The sequence below is a fragment of the Apteryx mantelli genome, chromosome 2, assembly GCF_036417845.1.
Source record: "Apteryx mantelli isolate bAptMan1 chromosome 2, bAptMan1.hap1, whole genome shotgun sequence".
Taxonomy (NCBI): domain Eukaryota; kingdom Metazoa; phylum Chordata; class Aves; order Apterygiformes; family Apterygidae; genus Apteryx; species Apteryx mantelli.
In genome coordinates this window covers 148092440-148105869 of record NC_089979.1, presented here as the reverse complement: position 1 = coordinate 148105869, position 13430 = coordinate 148092440, and the positions used below count along the sequence as shown (strand labels likewise).

Sequence of the window (13430 nt, the reverse complement as noted above, 5' to 3'; positions counted from 1 at the left end):
AACTGAGGAGAACATGATAATTAAAAGATTTTATGGTCTTGATCAGCTTTCCACACACCTTTGTGCCTCCAGTGGAAAGGTCAATAGGAAAATAAAAAATATCTTCACTTGGTGCAAGGGAAAGATATTAACAAACTCTTAATCACTCAGTATCTCAAAAAAACATACAGCTTTTAATATGGTAATCTTTTACCTTCCCTCTGTATTACAAGCATGTTTATTCTTAAACAATGAAAGAGAAGAAGATGAAAAACACACTTATAAAGTCATCATATGTGTGTTAGGTGAAACACTGCCAGTAACAAAGATTGCATTTGGACCCTATATGCTCCAAATGTCCCTAATACTGTTAGTATCTCCTAAAATGATTAAGTCATTCTGTTCCTTATATCTCTCCAAACAGCAGGAATATATTTTGTCAACAATTAAAACTGTTAAGAATAATTTTTTATTGATTATCTTCACTTAATATCTGCCCAGTGTAGTGCAATTATTTATTCGCAAAAGTAATGATAGCCTTATTAACTGTACCTCAATTCAGCATCAGAAAGTAAGAAGAATTCACGTTTAGCAGTGCTCTTTGAGGTAAGCAAATATTAGCGCATAAGCTTAACAAATGACTGAACAAGGAAGCAGCAGAAAGGCTTACAGTTGGAGAGAGAGCCCTCATTTAGGTAGCTGAAATTTTTTTATCCTACTTCATAGGAACCTGGGTTTTAAAAGACATTGCTCAAATCTAGTCTAGTTCATTGTTATGAAAGGTAACCAGCTCAAGCAAATCCTCTGCCTTTAAGATAATTAGATTGCTTTCTCCATTGTTGCTACTGGAAGGCTATTTTTCAGTCTTCTGATAAGCATCTAGCTTCCAGTATATTCACTATCAGTTCAGATACACTGATTCCTATGCCACCTCTGCCCTTTAGCTCTCCTCCACTGGGAAAGGAAAGAAAGGGAAATGCAGAAGAAGGTGCAAACAGATCTGAAACCCAAACCGGTGCTCTTCATAAAACTCATATTTATCTGGCCCAAACCTTCATCTGAAAGTCCAACATAGAAACTGAAGACCTTCTTACACTATTTTTCTTTTGAAGCCTAACTATACAACACTATCTATCTTTAAAATACAGAGACATCACTTTATAGCTATGGCTGTGAAAAAAACACGAAAAAGACTGCTCCTGCGGTACTCTTGCTTTTGCAACAAAATAAGTCTCATCAGTTTGAAGTCAGGCATCCAAATCCAACGCTTTTTAAAATCCAAAATACATCTCTAAATCCTTCCAAGTTCATAAATCAGTAGATCATGTTTTATATGCATAAGATGGAACTAGAGCACTGAATACTGACCTGGCTAACCAATCTCCCAGATTAGCAATTTCAGCTCTTAGAACCCTTTTTTTCCAGTAAGAGGCAAATCTCACAAAACTCAGAAATTTCCTTCAGGGACAGAAAGGAGGAATTATACTCTTCCTGGGTTACAGCAGCTTTATTACTTTAGCTTCACAGCTGGAGTGAAGCTTCAGCTCCAGCTTCACAGTTTTTTGACCAACGTATAGCATCTACCTGGAATTCATTCTCTTGGGAATTTGCATCTGCATGCATCTGTACATATCCTAACAGTCACTACGCAGAACCATACAAGAATCCTTCACATAAAATTGGTTCTAAAGGGACTAAGTTGTAGGATGTGTATAAATCCATCTCTGTCCTGCCTGGCACAATAAAACTGCAATAGCTCTGCTATAGGAAGGATTTTTGCTCATTGTATGAGGAGAGAGACAAGATTTTCAGTTAAGATAGCATTTGTTTGAGGATTTGTTATATTGTTGCAAAAGAAGTAAGAATAACAATATCTCTTGGATAGTGAATCTTTATTTGCTGTGTCAAGCACTGTTTATTCCTGATTGCTAGACAAGGTGACTTCTTATCTATCATGCTAATTGAGTTTTATACATCTCAGTAAAGCATTTGTGTTAAACATTATCAATAAGAGTTATGTAGCCTTAGAAGCTTATGAACAAAATCACATCTAAGCTTGTAATCACCCTGATCATTCCGGCTACAAAGCAGACATACACCATGGAATAATTATAACTTACTATTGATATTGTCACTTGAAAAGGGGTCCCATATAACTTTTTTGTTTTCTCGGTCAGGAAATATTTTCTTTAGAAAAGATGTTCTGCTGGCACAGAGCCTTTGGATGTGTACTGCCTTTTTGCAAAGGCATCAAAATGTCAGAATATCACAAGAAGAGATATTTCAGCTATGTTTCCCAAGTTTACAGTCTCAGATGGTTTTATAGTTGGAAGAACAGCATCTGTTCAAGGACTGTGCAACTGATTGTATGTATATACAGACATGCAGGGGAGAAGCAAATGTGTGTGTTCTGTTGGGAGGGACAGGGAAGACGTAACTCCTGGCCTGGGGGACAGGCTATGTTCCTTTTAATTGCAGGTAATGGATAGTTATTTTTTACTTGATAATGGGCTATCAGATAACCAGTTTGTTTCTGTTCATGAATGTAATATATCTATTATCAAAAATTTAAAATAAAAGTGTTAAATGAAAAACTATTCAGTAAAAGGTTAGACAAAATGAATTTTCCTAGTTAAGCATTCATTTTGTATGATCTTCTTTCATCTAAAACTGAAGAATATAATGTTTTAAAGATCTTTTTTTTTTACCCTGGCTCTCTGTTGCCCTTCCCCTAGGGTAAAATACCTTGTTACTTCCATTACAATCTTCACTGCACATGAAAAGAAAAATAACCAATGCTTACAATTAAACCGCTATTAATCTAAGTAGTTAGTTATATGAAGTATGTATAATAATATTAACTGTGAGTCTCAAAATGTTTTAGCTAAGCAATCATGATTAACTAATACTAGGATTCAGAAAACAGCTTTTTTTTTTTTTTTTTTTTTTTGCCCCTTATTCTATGATTGTTTATCACACAATAGAACTAGTGTTTCAGCTTCCAGTGTCATTCAGTTCCACTATCTAGTTAGGTATTACATATTTGTCATGGAAGACTGTTATTAGAGCTCTCCAGAGAACTAGGTTTACTCTTAAAACAAAAACAAAAACAAAAACAACAACATTACATAGGCATTCCAGGTCTTATTCACTGAAATCTGCATCAACTTTTTCTGAGGTAAGACATCATCCCCAAATTCATCACATACAACAGGTTCTTTATTTTTTGTAAAAAATAATTTCTCAAGTCAGTTTTCAACATGCTAACAAAAGAGCTTGTGATCTCACATCTTTTAATGCTTGTGCACTCTTTATCTGGTTAAACAAAGTTCTCCAGATGACTCTCAACAAAATACGTGCTCATTAACTGTACTGTTGTTCTACAAGCATGCATTCTACCAGGGAAAAGATCTGGAATGAAAAACAGTAGAATTCGAGCAGTAGAACTGTGGAAACTGCTTCATCCAATTGGAAAACAACTCATCTTTTTCTTATATCCCACATAATTGCAAATAACTCCCTAGAAACTAGATGATAAACAGAAAACAGGAAAATATCATATGCAGCTGTAAAGACAGCTATTAGAAGACACACGTTTGGCTAGTGTTGTACTAGCAGCTGCCTTTGCAACTTAATTCAGCCTATGGAATGACATTTACTACAAATATTTGCACAAAAACCTTCCTAGCAAACATGGCACATTCTATTTTTGGACAAAACATGTAAATTATCCTTTACATATCCTCAAGCTTAGTTGTAATAATATCAAGGTAAGGGTGTCATATATAATGCTTATAGTCAGTTCATAAACACTTTATCAAGATAAAAAAGTACTACTGCACTACATGTCTGTATAAAAAATGGCAGTGTGGAATAAATCACATAGAATACTAAAGTTTATCATTAGTTCAGTTAAGCTAAAGACATTATTAAAAAATTAAAAATATCTTTAAAGCAAACACAGCTTAAACAAGAAAGCAAGTATGAAAGAACTCCTCCCTTACCAGCTATGGATTATTTTTAATCTCTTAGTTTCCAGAATTTTGGAACCAGTGTTTTGAGTTTTCAAATTTTTCTCAGAAGTTAATCTTGTATCAGCCACCTTCTTTTGCCTTTGCTGTTATCCTGCTGCATGGTGACACTATATTTAGAGAGCTGTTATCTGAATAATACTGGGATGATGTAACTGCAGAAAATTTTCCAAGAGCTCTCTTTCCCTGAATTTGCCTTAGACGTCCACTGGTAATATGCACAGTTATACTAGCAGTGTTAGTTTCCATAGTATTACCTGTCAGAGGCCATTCAGTCTGAATCTAATGCCTTGAATCTAAATTAGTATCTCCTTAGTATCTCAGCCTTGAGCACCTGCAGTATCCAGACTTGCTGCAGTTTTACTGTAGTTCCATGTGCAAGAACGGCACTAACCTGTCCTGAGCACAGACAAGAAAGGAAGAGACCAAGGGCCTGATGTGACAGCTTGTGATGGTAGAGGCAAGAGGGCTTCAAAGGGAGGAGGTTTAGAATAGAGCAGAAGGATATAATGAAGGCAGAACCTCAGAGCAAAATCTTGTCTCTCTGTAATGGGTGTGCAAAAGGGAAGTGGTAACACTGAACAAGACCAGACATCACAGGGAGTGTACATCATGTACAGCCACCCCGCAAGAACTGGTCAGCCTACAGTTAAAGGAGTGCATGTCACATCCCACAGATGAGATACTGAATCAGTATTATGGGAAGTGGTCTATATATTCCAGCACCCCAAGGCTGACTGTCAACTAACTGATCATGGATGCATCACTTGGCAGCCTTTCCTGCTTAAGCTAGCAGGAAGACAACTCAAAAAAATTTTTGAAAATGGATAGTCCAAACCAGTCTAGGGTAAGAAAGAGACTGATAAGAGGCGATGAAAAAAAAAATTAAACATTTCAGAAGCAGTTCTAATATAAAAACTTAGATAGCATTCAGCTTACAGACTAAGACATACACAGTTATGTTTACGTGTAGGTGTCTGGCAAGCTAGCTGTCTAAGTTCTCATTAAAACTGATGGAGATCTACTCAGCACAATCAGTGGAACCCAAAGAGTGATCATGTCATGCTAAAATACGAATCTAGAGCTTGATTTGGTTACCCACGCACAGCGCATCTTAAAACGTGTAAGACATCCTTCTTTGTCACCAGCTGCTGTTTCTGAAGGGCATATGTTTTCCACACATCCTGTATCCTGCAACTGTCAGCACTACGGGGATGTCTCAGACACCCTACTGCATCATGGGTGACAACAGATGCCTTTATGTGTGCAATTTGTGTCCCAAGTGGCTGGTCAGCCAAAGAGCAATAGGGTACCTTGGCTATAATGGGAATTTAGATACCTGGCACATTTAATACACCTAAATGTAAATGTCTGATTTGACTCTTAATTTGCAGCTGAACCCCACCCTAAATATTTCAAGTCTCTTAATAAAATCTGGATTAACTTTACTTAAAGATTCACTATGCACACTAAGCTTTTTTTATTTCTCTTTCCTCTACACCTTCCTACTTCATTTTTCACTCGGATACCTAAAAATGCAACACAAAAGTATAAGGGCTTTCTTCAAACAAGTAAGTGTTTACTAAAATAGAAAGATGGAGAAAAGAACCTTTGCCCTGTCCAGTTCACTGGCTTATTTCCTCCCTGGTCAGGTAAATGAGAAAAATCTATTTTTAACTAGGCTTCTTGGACACCACGTGGCATTCAATAACCTCCCATCATTTCTTCTGGAGGACAATTTCTGATTATCAGTGACATGGTGGGATATACCCTTTACCTGTGTTCTGGGTAGTTAGGACTTTCCATAATCAGAAAAACACTATTTAAATTTCTGCTTCTTCAATCTCTTCTCCCTGTGTGAGGTATGTTAGATGATCAGACTTTTGATCATAAACCTAGTGTGGTCTTTCCATACTAGAGAATACATTGTACATTTTGACATCTAACAGCCCTTCTACTCCTTATTTGTGCATTAACTTTGTTTATCACTATGTTTATCCTAGCACTAAACAGCAATTTGGCCACATCTTTTGATAGTTAGTTAGGTCAGATATCTTCCGAGAGAAATGCAATATCATTCTACTTGGGAGGCATATTCTATTGAAAAGTTTGAGAACAAAATAAATCACACAATGAAAACAAAGCTGTGCACTGAAATGCCTCAAACCCTACTTGGTATAAAGCATAAAACATAAACTGAACTTTCAAATAAAATTTATAAATATCTTGTGCAAAATAATGTTTTCCTCCAATATATATCATATTGAAAATGTAAACACTGTAACTAGAAAAGCAAAACATAGTCAAAAAAAACGTTGATAAGTATGTGCTGAACAGCCTCTTCAAATCCAGCTTGTCTGCTTGAGTTGGAGAGGGAGGGAGAATGAACACTGTGGTGGAACACAGCTACCCCCCCCCCACACACATCTCGGGCCCAAAGTGTGGTGGAGCACAACCATCCGCCCCACCACATACCTTATCTCAGGCCCCAGCTGACCACAAATAACTGAGAGCACCCAGGGCTGACCAGGAGGAACTAGGCAATACTGGTTGCAACTGGTGAGGCCAGAAATGGGCATGAGATCAGCAAAAAGGCATATTTTCCCCAACACAGCATAAGATCAGCAAAAAAGGTATACCTCCACCCCAAATATTGTATGACCATGAGTCAAAGTCCACGTCCATAAATAGCGCTGCAGCCTAGAGCCCACTGAGCTCTCCTGCACAGCAGCGGGCTGCACGGCGGTGAACCTCCCCTTGAGTTGGGACGCCTCTCAAGGTTACTCTCCTGGAGTTAAGAGAACCTCTGACAAGAAACCGTTGGAGTGGTAAGAAACCGAGACTCGGGCACTAACAAATGTGCAGTAAGATTTGCTTGCTATGACTACACTGTATGGCCATCTTCAATAAATCTGTTTGCAATAAACCCAGAGATAATAATAATAATAACTGACTAACCAATAACTTCCCCCTCCCCACCCCCGCAACAAACAAACATGTGCCTGTGAGTTTATCCACATTTGGGAATCTAATTCTAACACATCTAGATTCAGAGGCCCAGCAAAAATGTACTACACCAAACATAAAACAGGATTAGATCCTGCGAAATAAAACTTGGTTTCATATTCCCTTTGTTGATGCAAGAATACTTAATAGTTAAATAAAAGCATTTGGTCTAGATATTTCTAAGAGATGCAGGTAAGGTATGCCCTACTTTGCATCATTATTTGTCTACCTGTATGTGTTTACGAGAAAAACAATATTTCCACTCTAATAAGGGTAATATATTAGCTAGTCCTTGAGATGTAAAGTAGAGTTAGAGCTTTCATGTTCTCAGTTCATCCACACAGAGGAGGGCTTGCATATAGAATATGTAATACATAGGGAAAGGCCTGAGCTAATAATGCCAATGTCACTGATAGTCCTGGAAAAGCTTAGATTTGGTAAACATCTTTTTATTTAGTTCTCCCAATATTAGCAGGGCTCTTGAACTGAGTTATCCTTTGCAAGTATAGTGTCAATTATTTCTCTTGCACTTTCAGGAAGAGTATGGCTTTGGTCATAAAAGCTATTCCCATATCCCAGCTATCCATTGCCCCAAAGGAACCAGCAGTTTGTGCCAGGAATGTAGAGAGTAAGACCTGCCCTTTCAACATGCTTTCTCACTTGCTGCTCAGAGATGCATTTCAAACTTGCAGCCTAGAAAAGTCATTTCTCCTGACCTGATACTTATTTGGATGTCAGTTCTGTGACATATTTCTCAGAAACGTGTCTGTGGAGGCCCAAGAGCTAAGGAAGGTTCTGGAAGTGTTAAACTGTTTTGAGAGAAAGAAAAACAAGTACTGACAGTGCCCTATTGCAAAGGACCCTAGACAACATTAATCATGTTCTGTTGTCCAGCATTCAAAGTCATAATTAGTTACGGGTCAAAAACATGCTGAGTTTTGACTGCTGATCCAAATAGTCTTTGAGCTTTACTTTGCATTATGACTTTGAAGATATGAGGTCTGGGAATGCCTAGGGTAAGCAGTTTCTTTCTTTGAGATAAAATTATAATAAAGTATTAGAAACCTCTGCAAATTAACTACCCTTTATTGTACGTACAAATATTGCAACCAGTTATGGCCAGACATATATCCTAAATCCCCACAGAATGCTTAAAAATGTGTATTGCTAACTTCAATGGGGGTTAGAAAAATTACTACCTTAAAATTACGAACTGATTTGTAACTTTACAGACAACTCCTTATAATTACAACTGATTGTAAATTGTTGCAATTATTTGCAAATTAGACAAATATAATTAAATAGGAAATTTCTTTAGTTTAGCAAATGGGCATACTGCTTTCATCTTTTAAAAATATCACAAAATCTGGTAAGGTAAGAGCTCAAAAATGAAGGAGGTAAGTTAAGAGTCCTAGATGTGGAATTTAACCTGTCTTTGAATTTGTTAATAACAAACCAACAAACAAAAAGAAGCAACTATGTGGAAGATATTTTCAGGGGCAGATATTTTCAATTAAATTGATAGAGAAAGTACACTGATCGTAATTACACTAACTTGGAGCTTAGCTGGAGAAGGCATAAGATCAGAAGGTATAACAGAAAGAGGCAATATATTTTACCTTCTTCACTGTCAATAAAAAGATAATCGTCTTCACAACAGCTGAATATATGTAGAGGCTGAACTTAGATGGACTGTATAAATGACTACTGTTTGCTTTGTGTGCAGCTATTAAGCCAATCTACTTATTCTACAATATTTCCTCTATTTTTTCTCTGAAGTACAGAATAGTTGTATCTTGTTCCAGAAAGGTAAGAGAAAAGCTTAAACATGTCACTGTATTATTTAAAAAAAAAATCTGGACTAAAAAGCCTAGACTCATGAACTTTTGATTTTGTATTATTATATAAGTATAATTGAAAATTACTGCTTGAATGGAATTTTATTCTAGATACATCTGAGAGTCTGTTCCTGCCTAGGTGCTAAGTAAAAAAAGATTCACAACCAGGTATATGCAAAAAACCTTATGAATATAAACCAGATGAGAACAAAAAGAACATAGCACTCCTCAGGCAAACTGTATGAATGCATTATGATCCTAACTTTGCTCATGCATCATAAAAATACAAATTACTTGATATCAATTTGTTATCTGGATTCTATATTTTGCAAAAACACTTTAAATTTCAGCCAAAGTGAAAAGGCATTCAGAAAAGAATTTACAAAGTCTGTAGCTACCATTTATGCTTGAAGCTCCAGTTCAGTGAAGCTGGGGTAGATTGAACTTAGGGCAATATTTTTCATTACCTGACTGCCATTCAGGACTGTAGAAGCATCTTAGCCTTTTTAGACTAAGCAGATAGTGTGACAGGAGCACTCTTATAATAGGACACAGCCATGAGTGCACAACCCTGCATTTAGTTCATGGCTGTATCTACCTCATGCAGGGAAAGTCTCTGTCCACTGTGATGTTTGCTACAGAGAACAGAATTTGCTAAGTTCTATTAACTAATTATACATGGCAGCATTGTAACTGAGAGTTTTAGTGTAGCTTTTCATTTTTATTGAGATATCAACAAATGTGCAACATAAAAATCTGTTTAACTGTACTGCTAGGCTGGCTAGTTTGAGTCTACATAGTCCAAAATAAATCTGTTCCCTATTTGTTTAGGAAATGTTGCTTCCTAGGTCTGTAACAGTTATACTTCCTACCAGAGACAACTCTGATGGATTCCTGGTATCTTAATTCTGGATCTGTCACTGACTCGTTACGGAGTTTTAGGCAAGTAACTCAAGCTCTGCCTCAAGTTTACCCAGAGTAAAAGAACAGTAGTATTTACCTAGCTTTTAACAACAAGAAAAGTGTATAAACAGAAATGAATCCTAACCTGAACTCTTTATAGCACACTTGCAATATTATGAATGCAAAATAATTGCTGTTGACGATAAAATAATCTAAAGTCTATCTAACTGTGAGAACATCGAAGCAATTAGCTAGGTATATTCTATCTTCCAAAAGGTAAGGGGAACATCAAAAAGTGTTTTAAACAATTAACTTCATTTATTTCACATCCTTTTCTCTCAGACAATGCTCAATGCTGGATGCTTCAGAGAACGATATAAAGGCTTTGTTATTCAATTAGTTGTGCATAAGGAGAAATGTTTTCCTGTCTTCAGTAGAAGACCACATTATGCACCGAAGCATGAAAAGTGACTGCTCTTATAATTATATATTAGCTAGAATAACTGCCAAGGTTATTCCTATTGATGTGTCTGTAAAATCTTACACTATCTGTGATAAGAATCTGTAAAGAGTGATGATATAAGCAATATCTTTGGGTCTTTAGAATACACTTCCTGACTATTCTCTCCCTTTTTCTTCATTTATTTTAATTTTAGCTACATTGCTGAATTCTACAAAATGTTTTGTGAATCAGACAGTTATGCTAGAAAGATTAAAAAGCTTGTCTGGAAAAAAAAAAACTTATCAAGGCTGTATCCTTTACTGCTTACTCATAAATGGAATGTGTGTAAGCAATGGGATGAAACACTTTGATATTGATATGAAGTTATTCAGGGTGTTAAGGACTAGGAATAACTACAAAGAATAGCAGAAGTCTATTCTGAGATTGAAGTTTCTTGAAGAGGAAGTGTCTAGTGCACTGTAGGACACCCTTCCTGACTCCCAGCCATCATTCCAGAGGGGCGAACTTTCCCACAAGAATTGCAACATATCTGCCAGCCCCAAGCAGATGTTTCAGGAACCTTATGTGACTAAAATAGAACTAAACATCTGTGGTTAAGCAAATAAATCATATCCTGAGTGACTGACAATCGAATATAACGTTAAATGAGTTACATGGAATAACATGATACAATTTCACATATAAGTGATGAGCTTCAAGCTGACTACCATTACTCAGGAGTAAGTAAAAGATATAGGGAACATCAAACAGGAGGCAGGGAGAAAACTGAATTGATTCCTGCTAGCTTGTTAGGCCCACAGGAAGGTATAAGGTATTCCAGAGGAAACAAGGCCAGAATTGCAACTCTTCCAGGTTCAGAGCTGTTCCTCGGCTCCTGCAGATATAAAGTGCACTTTTGTGGAGCAGAGTCTAACCCAAGAATCTGGGTTAGAACCCACACTGCAGAGAGCAACAGAAGAAGCATAAATAGTGTTGTTAGAACAAAACCTTCTTTTGTATCTTCCTACACACACTATCATTGTAGGACAGGATCAAAATCCTAAATTCTCCTATACATCAATATTCATATGGTGAAGAGTCGGTAAGCTCCAGCTTAAAATAACTTGTATTGTTTCTCAGGCTCAGCATTTTCAGAGGCTCTCAGTGGCTTGCCACTCCAGCATTGTTGCTAAGTAGCATCAGGTGGACAGTCAGCCAGCAAATGACAATGCTAACTTTCAAAAAGTTTTTTTGTAGTTGTCAAGCACTTTCTTTCAGCCTTTAAATACTACTTCATATTTGTCCAGAGGAAAAAGAAAGAAAAAAAAAGGGGGAATTTTTAAGTATTTAGAACTTCAAAGCATGGATATAGAATCATGGAACTGTTCTTTTCTAGAGTCAGAATCTCTGCTGTAGGTGCACAGATGTGAACAGCTAATAATTCTATTCTATTTAGTACTTATACAACATCCATTGTCACGGCAGTTTACTATCTGCAGAAATAAGAAGTACACACCACCTCAGGATACTTGTGTGTTACACAGTCAGTGTTATTGTTCATAAGAATAAGAAGCATCTCCCTTGGTGCGTGGAATACAATAAGCTCTGGTTTAAAAAAAAAAAAAAAAAAAAAAGGAAGACCTTAAAAAGGAATTGCTTTTTTTTTTTTTAATGTGGTTTGTTGAATTTGCAGAAAGTCCATTGCAGATTGGTATGCCATAGAAATTACAAAGGAAGCTCTTAAAACTGTGAGAAAGAAGGCTAAATATCCAAACTTTGTTTGGGTGAGGAGAAGGGGAGGAAAACGTCATGACAGTTACTATTCACCATGCTATTTTGAGTAGCTAACACCAACCAAACACTCATTGCAAGTCCTGAGAAAAGGAAACACATGCCTAAATACAACAGAGAGCACATATTAACCAGATGGAAAAATATGCATCAGCATCAATTCTGCATTGTCACATTATAGGGACAAGAATCCTTAAAAGCGAAAAATCACGTTCCTAAAGAGATAACAGATCATGTTAACTTTCCCAACCAATACTCTCTCCAAATGGAGACAAGAAAGCAGCAAATCTCTGCTGACTGATGCTCTGTATCCTCAGAGACTTTTAGCAAATTTGAGCAATGGATAGAAGTGTTTCATTCTTGATTGTGACTCTGTATATAAACAGAGAGGTCTAAGAATCAAAATTTTTGCAGTGGATCTTCACAGTCATTCTAACTGGCTATGGTATACAAAGTTATACCACAGACCACTTTTCACAGCCTCAGGCATGCGTTCTGCTACTGTTCAGAACATTTCCTCTCATGGGAGTAGATTTCATACTTAGATTTCTAAACCTCCATTTCAAGTAACGATCCAAACAAATACTGCTGTTAAAAAGCAGCTGTAAGTTGGAACCCTCAGCGAGGATGAGTGGAAATTGTTGATGCAGGAAAGACTTTATGCTATGAGGATGAATTCAGACCATTATTTCAAAGTGTTGTGGATCTACAAAGTTCACAAAGTATGTCTTAGATGAGCTACAGTAAGAAATCAGTCTCTGGCGGCTTTTCCTGAGATTTTAGTAGCTTTTTTATTATGTACATCATAAAAGTATTTTGGAACATTCTTTACTATCAAAACCAAAGCTTTTTAAAGTTTCCAATGTTGCCACAGGGACTTGTCTCTACCATTAAGTGGATAGAATCTGAAAACATCAAAAAATAAGGAATCAGAAATCTCAGCAACTGCTCTTCTTGGGGCAGCATTCATATAAAACTAAAGTTTAAAATATCAGTCTCATTTGTAATAAATTCCTGTGACTGTTTTTTGACAAAAGTGGGAAGGCAATAGTACATACTGTAAGGATTTGGCAGCTTATCAGGGATATATCTGGAAGCCATTGCCCATATCCTTCCTGATTGTCTTATGTGCAAAGTAGAGTGTAATTTCTTAGGTTTGATGTAGTTTCATCAGCGTTATTTCCCAGTGTCTGAGCAATGCTTAATGATATCCTAAAGGGGAAAGCTACTCATCAGCAGCAGTAACAAAGCAAAGCAGCTCACATAAATTAATGATCCATTCTCCCTGTACTTCTTGACATTGGGAAATATTAACTTTGTTTTATTGATCAGAAAGACGAAGAAGTGAGATAAAATGACTTGCCACAACCATGGAGATTTGTAGTAGGCCTAGGAACAAAATACGTTTCCTAAATTCTACTTTTGGGGTTTAAATTTCAG

The 13430-nt window shown here is 36.7% G+C and overlaps 1 protein-coding gene across 1 annotated transcript in view; it reads right to left on the bottom strand.

Annotated features, from left to right (window-relative positions):
- MALRD1 (MAM and LDL receptor class A domain containing 1) overlaps positions 1-13430 on the bottom strand; it is a 303969-nt gene that overhangs the window by 154376 nt on the left and 136163 nt on the right. The gene's annotated exons all lie outside the window — the stretch shown is intronic.